The sequence below is a fragment of the Tauraco erythrolophus genome, chromosome 14, assembly GCF_009769465.1.
Source record: "Tauraco erythrolophus isolate bTauEry1 chromosome 14, bTauEry1.pri, whole genome shotgun sequence".
Lineage (NCBI taxonomy): Eukaryota > Metazoa > Chordata > Aves > Musophagiformes > Musophagidae > Tauraco > Tauraco erythrolophus.
In genome coordinates, this window is record NC_141478.1 from 15,558,054 (window position 1) to 15,571,838 (window position 13,785).

General features: G+C 40.9%; 1 pseudogene; it reads right to left on the minus strand.

The window, feature by feature from the left end:
* Positions 1-1,817: 1,817 nt before the first annotated feature.
* On the minus strand, positions 1,818-3,172 carry LOC147527852 (uncharacterized; annotated as a pseudogene).
* Positions 3,173-13,785: the final 10,613 nt, after the last annotated feature.

The window sequence follows — 13,785 nt, forward strand, 5'->3', positions numbered from 1 at the left end:
ATTTCTTCACACTTTAATTGTAATAAAATACAGCCATGCATACATGTGCCTGTGAGTTCAACTGAAAACTTTGCAACAGAGCTTGTGTAACTCTGAGGGGGAAAAAAAAAGTTTAGTTACTTTCTTTTCCATTGCTTGTTTCTCAGTTTTACCAGTTAGAGAAAGTGGGGGATAAACTTCATGTGCCTTCTGAAAACTACAGTGAAAAGGGGTTAGCAAACTATATAAATCTTTTACTTAAACAGCTCTAAGATTAGTCATGGCCTCTGGTTATGTGAAAGAAAATTTATATGAAAAGCAAATGTTAAATGGAAAAATATGTAAAAGATCAAGATGGCAACAGTAGTTTGGGCTGTTCTGTCTCATGAGCATTTTTCTGACAAGTCAATTTAATACCAAGGGCAGAAAAATCCATGCATCTATGACTTTCCTCTCAACAACCATTCTGAGGAAGAATGAATTTAGTACGTTATGTAGAGGTGCATTTTTCCACAACAGAAGTCTTTACAGCCCCTGTCACACCTAATACTTCCATCCTCTCAGCAAAGGAAAACATTGTTAGATGTCTGCAAACACCCCACTAGCTGCCTCCTTACAACTGTTTATAATTTGTCTAATTCCCACAATTTACAGGTCTTTCTACTGATTAACCATCAGTATAGTATTTTATCACAAGCTATTGCTGTCAGTCACTACTTCTCTGTCTCCTTGTTTTGCTTTTGACTGTTTCTTGCAGCTGTCAATAGATCCTTATGGAATGCTGACTTCGAATACTGATGAAGTATTTTTTTTTTTTTAAATTCTCAGAATGCACTTTATTTTCTCATGTATCTTAGATTTGTGTGAACTTTTAACTTTTTTTTTTTCCCCAGCACAGAACCTAAAACTGGATACAGTGTCCCAGAAGTGTCAATATTGATGTTGTATTGCAAACAGTTACTTTTCTGGTTGAACTGTTTATACATCCTAATTAAGAAAGGGGCATTCTCTACCGAAAATCCATAGTTATACACAATTCTATACTAAGTGTTTGCTAACTAGGCTTGTTTTGACAGACATGTAACAGGTAGAAGAGCAGATCTGACAGAAATTTGAGGAGACCTCCAGCACAGCAGGATTTGAAAAGAATTATAGAATCATAGAATGGTTAGGGTTGGAAGGGACCTCAAAGGTCATCTAGTTCCAACCCCCAAAAGAAGATGTGTGCCTATCCATATGCTCCTGTAGAACAACTCTGTAAGTGGCTTTCATGACTTATATACTGAATTTTTCCTTCTCATGTTCACTGCCCTGCATTTCTCTGTTCTAGGCATGGATCTATCATATTTTGTCGTAGGTTTTGCCCAGTATATTCACTATAACCTCTTTTCTGACAATGCTGCTTGGTTTAGGCGGTTCAAACCTTGAGAACAGATTTCTGAAGGTGGAAGAAATTAACTGAGACCCAATTCCTGTGAGATGCTTATAGCCACTGTATTTTTTTTGTATGACAACCACGAGTCCTTAGCACCTAGCTTTCCTTCGCATGTGCGTCAGGGGACAGCGGCATGCTGCAGTATGGCAGCACTCCAGTTCTCACTATATATGTAGAATATTCTGGAAATCTGCAAATACCTTGTGATATTTCCAGTCTAGCTGAAGACATCGCGAAAATCATCTAAAACGCTGAAGCCGGTGTGCACAGAGGTGCTTATGACCTTGTTCTCTGAGCAGTGCAGGCACGCTGCCGGTTGCCCCAGCTCCTCGCTCCTTCGCTGTTACCTCCACCACATGTTCCAAACCGCGCCTGGCCTGCCCTGCCCCGTCCTTGTGCTGCCTCAGCTCTTCCCCGCCGCAGCGGGAGCCTCGCCAGCCGCCTCCGCACGCCGACGGGCCGCGCTCGCGAGGGAAAACAAACCCGCCTGTCGAGCGGCCTCGAGCCGACGGGACCTGGGCCCGGGGCTCGGTTTCCTCTTCAGAGGATTGTTCGAGCCACCCCCTTTCGTCCGGGCACCGTTTGCCGCAGCCTGAACACAGGAGTCGGGTGTTTTCCCCTCTGTTCGCGGTTTACAGGTGTCCGTCGGGGGGTTCCAGCCTGAGGAGATCCCGCGCGCCGCGCGCCCCCTCAGGGAGCCCAACAACCGCGAGCGGGGCGCAGACCGGCGGGAAACGGGCGCGCGCGCGCGAGGCAGCCCCTCGCTCACCTGAGGGAGCGCCCCCCGCCTGGCTCCGCCCCGGCAGGGCCCGGGCGCGGCCCCGGCCCCGGCGGCTCCCGCACCCCCTCCCGCGCTGGAGGGGGCGGGCAGTTCGCGGTCGGCGGTGAGCGCAGCTGGCGGGGCGGCGGCGAGAGCAGCGCGAAGTTGACCGGGATCCCCCTCAGAGGGCGAGGCAGCTCGGGACGGGTGAGGAGAGCCGCGGCGGCCGGTTTCGACTGGAGGTCTGGGAGCCAAGGAGGGAGGGAGCACCGCGCCGCCCAGGTCTCCTTGCCGAGATGGCTGGGGCCAGGCGGGCACAGGGCTGTGGCGCGGTCTGACCGCAGCGCTGTGGGCACAGGGGACCGTGTGGTGCCGCAGGGGCTGCCGCCCGCAGCGGGACGCCGCGGCTGTGGAGGCGGCTCCCCGCGCTGAGGCGCGCTGGGTCGCTGGCTTTCCTCCTCCATCTGGCTCCGTTAAACACGCTCCTTTCCAAAGGCCGGGGACGCCGTGTCCTCCCGGGCGTGAGGAGCGAACAACACGGCTTTCCCTGCATGGCCAGCCGGAAAGGCGCGGGGAGGCCGGCGGGGCGCCGGCGGTGGCGGGGCAGGCCTTCCCTCCGAGCGCTCCTCGGGGCTGCCCTGGCGAGCGGCGGCTGTGCCGCCCCCGGGGCGGGCGTGCGAAGCGGCAGAGAGGAGCGCTGCTACCGGGCCGTGGAGGGGAGAGGTAGTTGCCGGGAAAAGAGACCCCCGTAAGACCTGAGTATTTCCTAGTTTGGCGGATGTAAAGAGCGGAGGCGCGTTTCCCCGAGAGCGAGCACCGGCCGTGGCTGCCCCGGAGAGGCGGTTGCGGTGTCTCAGCTGGAGGTGCTGCTGCCGGCCCCTGGTTTCGGGTGAACCCGCTGAGGGGGGCGCCGAGGGCCCGCGCCCGGCAGGAAGCCCCCCGCGGGTCGCCCAGACCGCGGTGCGTCGAGGGCGCCGCGGCCGCCTGCCCGCACGCATTCCTCCGGGGATTCCTGGCATTCCTGAGCCGAGGGCACTCTGACTTCTTCATCTCCCTTTTATTCGCGTATTTTTGCGAAAGGGTGTGTCCGCATTGTGTGTTTTCTTTTTCATGGGAAAAGCTTAGAATGGCAGTTCAGCCGTTTATTCTTCTTCCCAATTAACTTTGCATGTGATATAAATTATATCCCTCCCATATGATGACAACTTTATGGGGAGATCAGTGCTGCGATAAAACTTTTGTGGCGAGTTTGGATTAGCATCAGCAGTTGACAGAAGAATAGTTGTTACAGCTTTTATCTTTCTCTTGTTTTTCTCTCTAGGCTGTAAGTATTTTTAAAAAATCACTGCAATGTAGTCTGAGTAACTATTGAAGTAGAAATAGTCGAAACTTGTCCTTGAAGGTTGTTTTATTTATCTGAATATCTACACTGTGTTTAGCTTGCACGCATTCATATAAAATGAATTTTGTAGATGAATCAGAAACCCCCTAGGATATAATGATTTCTGTTATACCTGTATGAATTTGATAGATTCAGTGTCTTGACACTTATTCTGACAACTAACTGTCACATAACTCATAGTTGAGGATTTCTTTATAGAGCTGGGTTTAACAGAACTTTTAAAACTTTTATAAAAATGTAATTAAAATGGCAAAAACAAACTGCTGGTTACTTTTTTAAGGTGCTTTATAAGAACTTGTTTGACTAGTGATTATATTTTCCAGAAATATCATTGTCATTGAATTCTGATTTTTTTTCTCATGTTAGACCCAGAATAAATTTGCTTATACTTACAATGTGTACTAGGCCAGATGTGGTTACTGCTGATTAAAATAAAAATACATGAAGTTGCTATAAGCCTTTTTTTTTAAAAAAAATAAAAATAGAGTGTTAGTTTGAACTTGGCTCTTTTGGGAAAAGATTATAAACGGAAATGAAAACTTTTCATACGGTATAGGAATGTACCATTACTAGTGTAAGCAGCATGTTTTACAAAGGAGATGAAGTTTGTATGAAAGGCAATTATACTGCTTTTTATTATGTTATTCTTTTTAAGACAAGGTATAGCTGACTAAGCTATACTTTTTAAACAGAAAAGTGTAAAATTAGAAAGCAGTGTTTCTAATTTTTATTAAAAATTCTCTTAGGATATTAAAATAATCTTTCATATAAGAGAAGATAATTGTTAGTAGAAGATTTTTACAGTTTAATATTCAGATTCTTTTTAAAAAAAACTGATGTAAGCTAAATAAAAAAAATGCAATGCATCAAATAAAGTATCTTGTAAAAGGACTGATATTTTTACATGTATGTATTTCCAGTTTAGAGGTGTTTTTGAAATACATTGTTCTTTGGAAAAGAATTCCTAGTTGGTTTACATACACCTTGAATTGCAGGTGACACTAACTGTTTCTAAATCCCACTTCAGTGCAAATACACACTAGAAAGGATTGGTTTAACAAATGTCATTAATGTTATCACAATAATGAAAAAGAGAGGGCTTACCATTGCTAACCTCTTTGATTACAGAATTTGTGTTGCTATTCGAAAGAGCCTGTCTTCTCTGTGGATGTATCACACAACTGTTTCTCTTCTCAGTATCTGACTTACTTATGTTTTGCTTTTAAATCTAATAAATGAGATGACTGCTTTGGCTACCTGAATTGCCTCCAAGCAAACCAGTTTATTTTAATTTCTGTTAATTGCATTATTAGATCTCACTGTCACCAGTAAAATGTCTGAGAACGCACTTAGGTTCCTTTGACAGGGTATATATGGGAGATGTGGAATTTAATTCACTGCAAAAATGGTCTGTGGTGTATACTGTGTAAGGAATTTTATCTCAATAAAAGGATGACAAAGCTGAAAAAAAGAGTTGGTGACAGTTCCTTCTTGTGGTTTACCTTGTGTACTAGGAAGTTGATCTTTCTGGAGTATTGGTGAAACTGGTTTGTCTAGGCTCTGCAATGTCATCTGAAATGTGTTGATGAAATGGCATGACCTCAAACTTGAATTTTTAAATCTTTTGTCATGGAGCAATGCAAGATGAATGTACGCGCAAGGAGTTTCTTCAGTCTGGATCATAGCAGGCAGATTATTTTAAAATAGCTACTTAAGTATTTTGAGGCCCAATAATTCTGCTGATGTCAGAAATTACATGAAAGTAGATCAGCACAGTTTCACTCTGTATCCTGCTGTTTTACGTTTCTGCTTTTTGAAGTCATAGTCATAGTGATGATGATCATGTCTTTATTATCTGGCCTGTTTACTATGTTGATAACCTGAAAATATATATATCGAAGTGCGTGAGCCTGATTATGCAAAACAAGGGCAACTAGCAAGAATCTGGTCAAGACTACTGATGGTAATAGATTTCTGAGAAATGGCAATCAATGCTAAAATAATGGGCCGTTTTTCCCACTTCTGCACGCCGCTCTCTGTTCAAGGCTGAACAGCAGCAGAAATGATGGAGCTATCTACTGCCCACGTATTCAGATAAAGCAGGCTTAAGAGATTTGTGTTTCTTCTTTCTTCTGTCTGCCCCTCTTCTCCTTCCTTTTTAGGAATAGGAGGTTATCTTCTACTTGATCAGTTCAATGATACGATTCAGAGTTTGGCTTTACAAAGAACTACATCTTTACAATAAAGAGATTAACAACTGTGTCTTGAATGGCCAGGATGAGGTTAAGATGTTAGAACTTCTCCAGTTTTGTTGTTAGGTCTCAACAAACTGCATACTGAGGAAGATGGTACTGAGCTGAGGCATCCTCAGCTTAGGTTTGGCAGTTTACAGGGCTTTTTAATATGTCTTGCATGCTGTGTTGGTAGGAAACCAAAACCCGAAAAAGGTTGGTTTTGTCATTTCTGTCTTTGTTTGGCAAAAGCATGGAGAATCCTCCCACTGAGAATGCTACATTACCAGGTTATTGTGTGAGGGAAGGTACTTCACGTGTTCATGGAGCATTTATTCCAGGCATATTTATCTGGAAACATTAACATATTTCAGAAACTGCTTTGGCCTTGACTGTCTGAGTAGAATTAAATCTAAATGGTGATATTTTTCAGTATAGCCAGGTATGAAAATTTAATGTTTAAACCTGAGAAATTAATGTTAGGAATGCATGTGCTAAAGATTTAGTGAAGTGGTAGTCATGGAGTCACCACTGTTTGGGATTAGAGCTCAGTGTATTTGCTGTGACCTTGTACCATCTCTGCCAACAGAGCTGGCAGCCTCCTTGAAGGAGTTTATCCAAGTGTAGCCTTATAACTTTCTGTTCTATGTGAAATAGAGTGGATGAGAAAATCCATAGCCAAACATTTAAAGTACGTAGTACAGTTTTTCCATCAATGCCTCTAAATTTTTAACCACATGAACTCTGTTTTAAATTAAATTGATCCATGTTTTGTATTTCTGAGATGCATTAACCAGATTGACAGTCTCGGATTTAAAATTAATATTCTATAATAACCTTTTCACATTCAGCTTGATTTTGCTGAAGGCAGAGAGCAATGAGGAATAAAGGTGACTGGAGATATGTCTCAGAAAGCACTTTGACTTAAAAAAAAAACATCAGGGAGATTGGTAAGACTGGAAGATGCCTCAAATATTACTACAACATCCCTGTTCTGTGAGGGTCCTCAGGTATGCTAGGAGTCATTACCATTCAAATAGCTGCATGACTCTCAGCATGACAAGGGTTTGACTTCTGGCATTTGCAGAAGTTCATAAATTTTTAGTTATATGTATATTACACATACCATTTTAACATAGCTAAAATGTCAATGTGGAAACTATATAAATACACTATGAAAAGGAGACTCGTTTGCTAGGTAGGTTGCCCACACTTACACGTTCCTGTGCATATGTGTCTATGTATTTCTGTGTGTGTGTACATAAACTATCACAGACACTTACAGAATCCTTGTAAGTAATAACCCACCATTAGGAATGTTGCAACTCTATTTTAAATTCTATTGAATCTATCTCTGAAAGCTGTTGAAGTTTATTAGAATGGAAGATGTGTTTTAGGTACGTAAAAACACTCAAAAATGAGTAATGATTTGTGATCTATTTCAACATAAATCGTAACATAGAAGTGGTGGGTAAAATTTGAGTTTTTATATAGATGAGAGAATGTTTTCAGTGACATGAATCAAGCTCAGAAGATTTTGGTAGGCCTTGTTGAAACTGGTAATGGGTTGGGGTATGCCTTCATACAGCCATCTGCACACCATTAGCTGTTACACACAGGGAGGAAATGATCAGCAGTAGCAGCCTTTATTTACAAGAACAATTGCCATGTAATGTTACATTATAATTCCGCAAACACTTCCAGCCTTATAAAGAAGCAGCCCTACCTCTCTCATTTCCCCCTAGTAATTACGCTATTCCAGTGAGTAGTGTAAGGTGAGAAGAGTGGCAGCTTGTGGGAGCTGGTTAAACCTGTGCTCAGTGTACAAGCAGGATCCATACCAGGCAGCTTTGCCTGCATAGGTTTCGTAAGCCCTTCTAAGTGATGCATCTCCTGGTGGAGCAGTCTGGCATGCTATGAAGCTCCTTTCCTCTGTGGAGCTATCTAGCTTCTCTCTTCTTTACTCAGCTTATGTCTCTCAGGCTGAGCGTGATGATATCATTTTGTTGTCTCGTGGTGACTGGGCTCAGGGCCTGCAGTTCTGACTGTATATTCAAATTTTAAAATGCATGACTGAGTTAGTCGAAAGAAACTAGATGGGTGTGAAGCCAAGTGTTTAAAGAATACAATGTAATTAAGACAAAGTTTAACAATAGAAAAATGGGAGTCATGACTAGCTTGAATACACATGGAGCTGTGGCCTTATGTTGGCTACATAAAAGTATGACTCCCAAAGTGTACTTATATGTAGTTTTTGTACTTAAATACTTGCATCTCCATAGAGATTAACCCTTTTCGGTGTCTCTTCATGTAGTGAGACCTTGGTCTCTGCATGCAGTTGTACTCATATAGCTCATCCTTAATTTTACTTAGGAGTAAGCTATACTTACATAATCAAGGTTGTGCTGGTTCCATCTGTTGCATTGCTGTAACTGTAATTTCTGTAGACAAAATATTTTTTTCTTTTAGGTGGGAATACTGAGAAGAAGGTCCAGTGATATGTCACAACTAAAGCCAAGGAATAATTTTTGGAGTAGGGGAACCTTTTTCTTTATCTACTTATTTTCAATAATATTATAAATAATTCTGTATTATTGAAGCACTTTCAATAGTGCTTTTATAATAGTTAGGTTTCCCTAACTCTGTTTCCATTTATTTGAGAAGGGCTTTCTAAGAGACTCTTTATTTTAACAAACTTCAGATTTTTGCCTGAGCCTCTAAAAATATGAACAGGATACTCTCTTCTATTTCAACAATAATGATATCATTGGGATGTATTAAGGCAATTTCCTTTGGAACAAAATACTAAATTTCTAACGCTGACAATTGGAGGAAAACGTAGTGAAACAACATAGAATCTCTTGTGGAGTGAATATAATCATATCAGATGTTTGGATACAAACCAGCTATTGTATTTGAAATCACAAACTGCTTTTAGAATCTGTAAGTATCCTTGTGTCACTCTGCAGTTGTTTCTGTCAATACTTAACAGATAGGAACGTTTAGAATTTGATAAACTAGAAGAGAGTATGTAAAATAGCATTTCCTCATGGTAATTTTATTACCTTTTTTAACCTTCTCCTTTGCAAGTTTGTCATAAAAATGACGAAAAATTGAGTGTGATCGTATCACGTACATATAATTAACTCTGAGATAAGTATTTGTAAGATTTTTCGTTTGCTTGCTTTTTGTATTTGAAGTTTATAAATGTTAATTTTACTGCAATGGTGTCAGGATACTTAAAGTGCAAGTAGATAACCCCAGTAGACTGGATTCTGTTTTAGTGGCAAAAAAGAGCTTGTATAGGTGTATATGAGCCTGTATCGGAGATGAAACAGTACAGTGGTATAATAACACTTATGCAGGTATTCATGTCCACATAAAGCTTGTACCAAGGTAACTATTAATAAGCAAATGTAACTCTTCGTCTTCCTCCAGTGACATAAGTAGTACCACGATATACAGTACCTGGGACTAGTTGAGACAAATGACATGAATTTGTTTCTTGGAAGTGTATTTCAGATAGAGGTTGACTTCTGTTTGAGTATACTTTTAATGTTCTTTTTGTCTCTGATTCCCTTTCGTTTATGATTTGGGAGAATCTGGAAACTAATTACACCAATAAAAAAAAAGAGAGCTTTTTAATAATGAAACAAAATCTATATTGCAGTGGTAATAGTTTAGGATATTACATGACAGATTTTGGGTTTTCTTAATAATTGACTTACTGCTTTTGAAGCAGATTTTCCTTTTGAAAAAAAAAAAAAACACCAAAAAACAACAACCAAAAAACTCAACAAAACCTGCTAGTTGTCACACAATTCAAGAATTTGCCTGATCTGTCACATACTTTCTTAGGACTAACAAGATGTTTTACATTTGAGACATTGAGACTTCTTCACATACAACATTTTTCAGCCAGAGGGAGTTATGAACCAAGCTGTAAGCAAGTGAACAGTATCTTTTGCATTAACTGCTGTTAATAGTTCTTTCTACTGACAATCTTTGTTACATACAGTTTTCTTCCTGTCCTTGAAAGGTTGGCTATTAATATTCTGTTTTATTGGCTGAGCATCTGAATAAGGTGGTTTAATATTTGGGCAGAACTGAAACTGAAATACTCATCTCTAAGGCAGCAAATCCAAGACTCATCCACTTCGCTATACTGCGTTTCAGGAGAAACTGATAAAATAGCATGTGTAATCCATGCTAACCTAAGTATGGCTGTTTGCTTCCACTAATAGTTATGGAAGAAAAGTGTTATTTGGAATCTTCATCCTGCAGGAAATTCTAACTTGTCATCCCTGGGCTGCCACTTGAAACCGGAACAGAGAATGATATTTTTCACAGAATAGAAATGAAAGTAATCGATTCATAAATATTGAAATACTCGCTACTAAAATGCATTACTGTGATGGCACACTTTCTTCTGTCCCCAGACTTCTCTATGGATCAGTGTTCCTGGCTGGACTTCATTTTTCATTATGCACTCAGAGCCATATGACTACCATATTTAATCACAGCTTGGTCAAGGGAAAAAAAAAAAAAAGAAACAACAAAACAAAACATGTTGCATTTATGAAAGGCACAGACCCACATGGCTCCTTATGTGGAGACTGAAATTATTGCTTTCAAAGGGAGGCTTGAGTGACCTGCTTGCAGCGTGGGCGTGTGGTCCTTCAGCATTTACTTCTCTACATGGGCACTGTGCATACCTTGGACTGGCAATGGCATGCAATGTTGTGTATGTAGTCCTGGGACCATAATGGAATGCAGCAGGTCAAAACCTGGTCCTTTCCTCTTTGCTCTGCACTGGTTAGTTATATAGATGCATGCAGGGACTGTATGAGGAGGGACTGTACGTAAGGTGATGGATGAGAGCTAGTGCTGAGTTTAGAAATAGCTTGTGGAGTTCATTTGTGTGTTTTTGGAAGAATATAAATTGCTAGCCTACTTTTTATGAAATATGTAAGATTAATTCTGCCTATAATAATAGGTAAGCCCTGTCTTGGAGGCTGAAGAGATACCTTGATTTAGTCTTGTGTTTGCGTGATATCAAGCGTAAGTCTTTGTAGTATAACACTAGTACATGGAGTTCTTAATAATAGATGCCCTATGGCTTGAGTTCCCAGCAACTCATTAAGCATAGAATTTTTCAGTCTCTTTCATTCTAAAAGGTAGGAAGAAGAGCTGGGACATGAAGCTTTTGGGCAGCTTTTAAAAGGAATGATTATTTTAGAACTCAGTGGTGTGTTTTCCATTTCTTCATTTAGAGAAGTTTTGGGTAAGTCTTCGATGCTTGCATCAGAAAAGCTGACCAATAATAAATAAATCTCTCTCAGGGTAATTTTCCCCCCTCCCCTACTGCCTGCAGAAAGCCTGCATATACTGAATTATGGCATGATATATTGTAGAAAATCCTCTGTATAGGCCTTTTGAAAGTCTTGAATTTTGACCACTAGACAGGGAGTGGCAGTTTACAGACAGTACAGGGCCGAGAAGACATTACTGTGGAAGTTTCATTGTGTTCTGTTAATGTCATAATTTTCTTTCTAATAATTGTGAGGAGTGACTGCCAGATATGATACAAATATAATTTTCTATAGACAAAAATATACCTCAAGTAGGAAAAAAATCTTAAATGAGAATAAGAGATCTACTGGAAAGATGGCAAACTTGCTGTTTCAGATGTCTTTCTGTTGCTGAATACTGTCGGTTTGCACATAAATGAGTTTCACTCATTTCACTCACTTTTTACAGTCCCATATTTAGAACTTTAAAATTTCACTTTTTGCCCTTCTGCTCTCCTGTAAGCAGTAGATCAAGTAAACTCAGCTATCCCAGAGCTATCTTCCACATAGACTGAAAGGAGCAGCATCTGCGGCTCATTTTCGTTTTGCAGAAGCCTCAGATTGTAGGGAGGATTGACAGTGATAAAGTTTCTCCTCATGCTTGCAAAGCATGTTTGTGAGATTGTGTTCCACCAAGCGTAAAAACGTTACAATTTTGGTCTTCCCATGAATTATCCTGTCTGCTTCCTTTTATTTACCCTCACAGTTCCTTCCTCTTCTCTCCTAAAGTTACTTCCTGTCCTTTTTCCATAGCACTGTCATTTATTATTGACCCAACACCCACTTCGTCTTTGTGTGATATCGCTGGTACTTTCTGAACAGTCAGCTGCACAGAGAATCTGTTCTTTAGCTTGGAGAGCAAGTTTGATGTTATGTAAACATGAAGGACAAATTTCATAGTTCTTTCCCGGCATTTTGCTGTGCATGTGTGAAAAATCGGGAGTAAACATCCGTAAACTGTTACATCCTTTTTTAAAAAAGGCACTGATTAAATAATACAGGCAGTGACTTACTCAATTTTTTTGTGGTAAGAAACTTTGGAAATAACTTCCATGGAACCAAATGTAATTTGATAAGTCAGCCTTTAATAGCTTGAAATTTTCAGAATTCTAAAAGTTCACTCCTCCAAAGAGAATATAGTGTGGTATGCCCTAATCTTACTTTAATGAAAAATCTTCAGCTGATTCAGTCTTAGGAGTCTCAGGACTATGATACTGGATATGAGGGAGTTCATGTTTTTCTGTCATCAAGAGAGCCAGGGAGGAGTCCGAGTCTCATAGGAAAAGTCGGGTCCTTTTTATTCTTCCATATTCGTTTGCTAGAGGTATGCAAAAGGAGCATACACACAATATGAGGCAGTAGCTGTGAAGGCTCTTAGGGAGGCCTAGGAACACGTCTGCTGGTGGGATAGTGTGTCCCCCCCACATGCCGGTCAACATCTCTGCCTGTAATGTGTATCGCAGGAGCCCTGTCTGTCTGGTGTTGCTAGTTGGCTCGCCTGCTGGAAGCAGAAAGTGTGAGATGCTTTGTGGCAGATGTGATAGAGGCATGCTTAGTAATGAGAGTGTATCAGCAGGATACAGAACAGCAAGATTCATATGCAGAGCATGGCATTTAACAGGATTGGGAAGGCTTCAGGTTTGGGAAGGCTTGGTGTTTTTTTGTTTTTTTTGTTTGTTTGTTTTTTTTTTTTTATAAATCTATCTTGTAGGTTTGGCTAAAGAACTGAAATGGATGAGTGGACACAATTCCATGCCTTTGTGGTGCTGTAATCTTAGGAAAGCTGCAGAGCTGCTGAAGGGAACAGCAGTGTCTGGCACAGGAGTATGTTTCTCAAAGGCACTCTTTTCTGCTCATTTTGGCAGCGAGAGCAGTTGGGGTTCCAAATTACAGGGGTTTTCTTTTTTTGTAAGGCAGGTCTCAAATAGCTCCTGGTAGCTAGCTTTAAAATAGCGGTGAAAGGAAATGTTTTGGAGGCATTTTTAAAAAAATGGTTTTGATCTGTTAAACCTTCAGTATTCCTCTCCTGTGGTTCTTTGTCAAGTATCGTATCACCACTGAAGAACAAACTGCTACAGAAGAATGTGCAGAGTATTGAATTTTGAGGCATGAGAACCTCTGCTGACAAGGTCTCTGTAAACAAAAATGTCATAGTTTCTATTTTTGGCAGAAATAAGTTGTTCAGAAAAACGAAACCATTTCGGAGTAACAATAAAATATGGGACTTTCATACCCACTGGAGGCTAATATTTTAAATAAGTATTTGAACACCATTAGGCTTTTTTTTTAATAGGAAATCCCAAAACTGAAAGGCTCGAACAGCTTTGAGTGCCAATTTTCTTGGTTCGCAGTTGATTTTAAACGTTTCTGTCTCTGAAAATGGAGTTAAAGTACAAATTTGGTTTGGAATGTTGTGATTGCCTCAAGCAGTTCAAGGCCATGTTGCTGCCAAAACAGGTGATCTCATCATTCTCCTGTGCCTTACTTGCTGATCTGATAGAAAACAGCTCATTTTTTTGCTGGATCAGTAAAGCTGTGTGACTGCATGGTTTCTGGCTCACAGAAGGAGCAGGGAGCATAGTACAAGCTGAGATAACGGGGTGGTAGAACCATTGCTTTTGGGGATA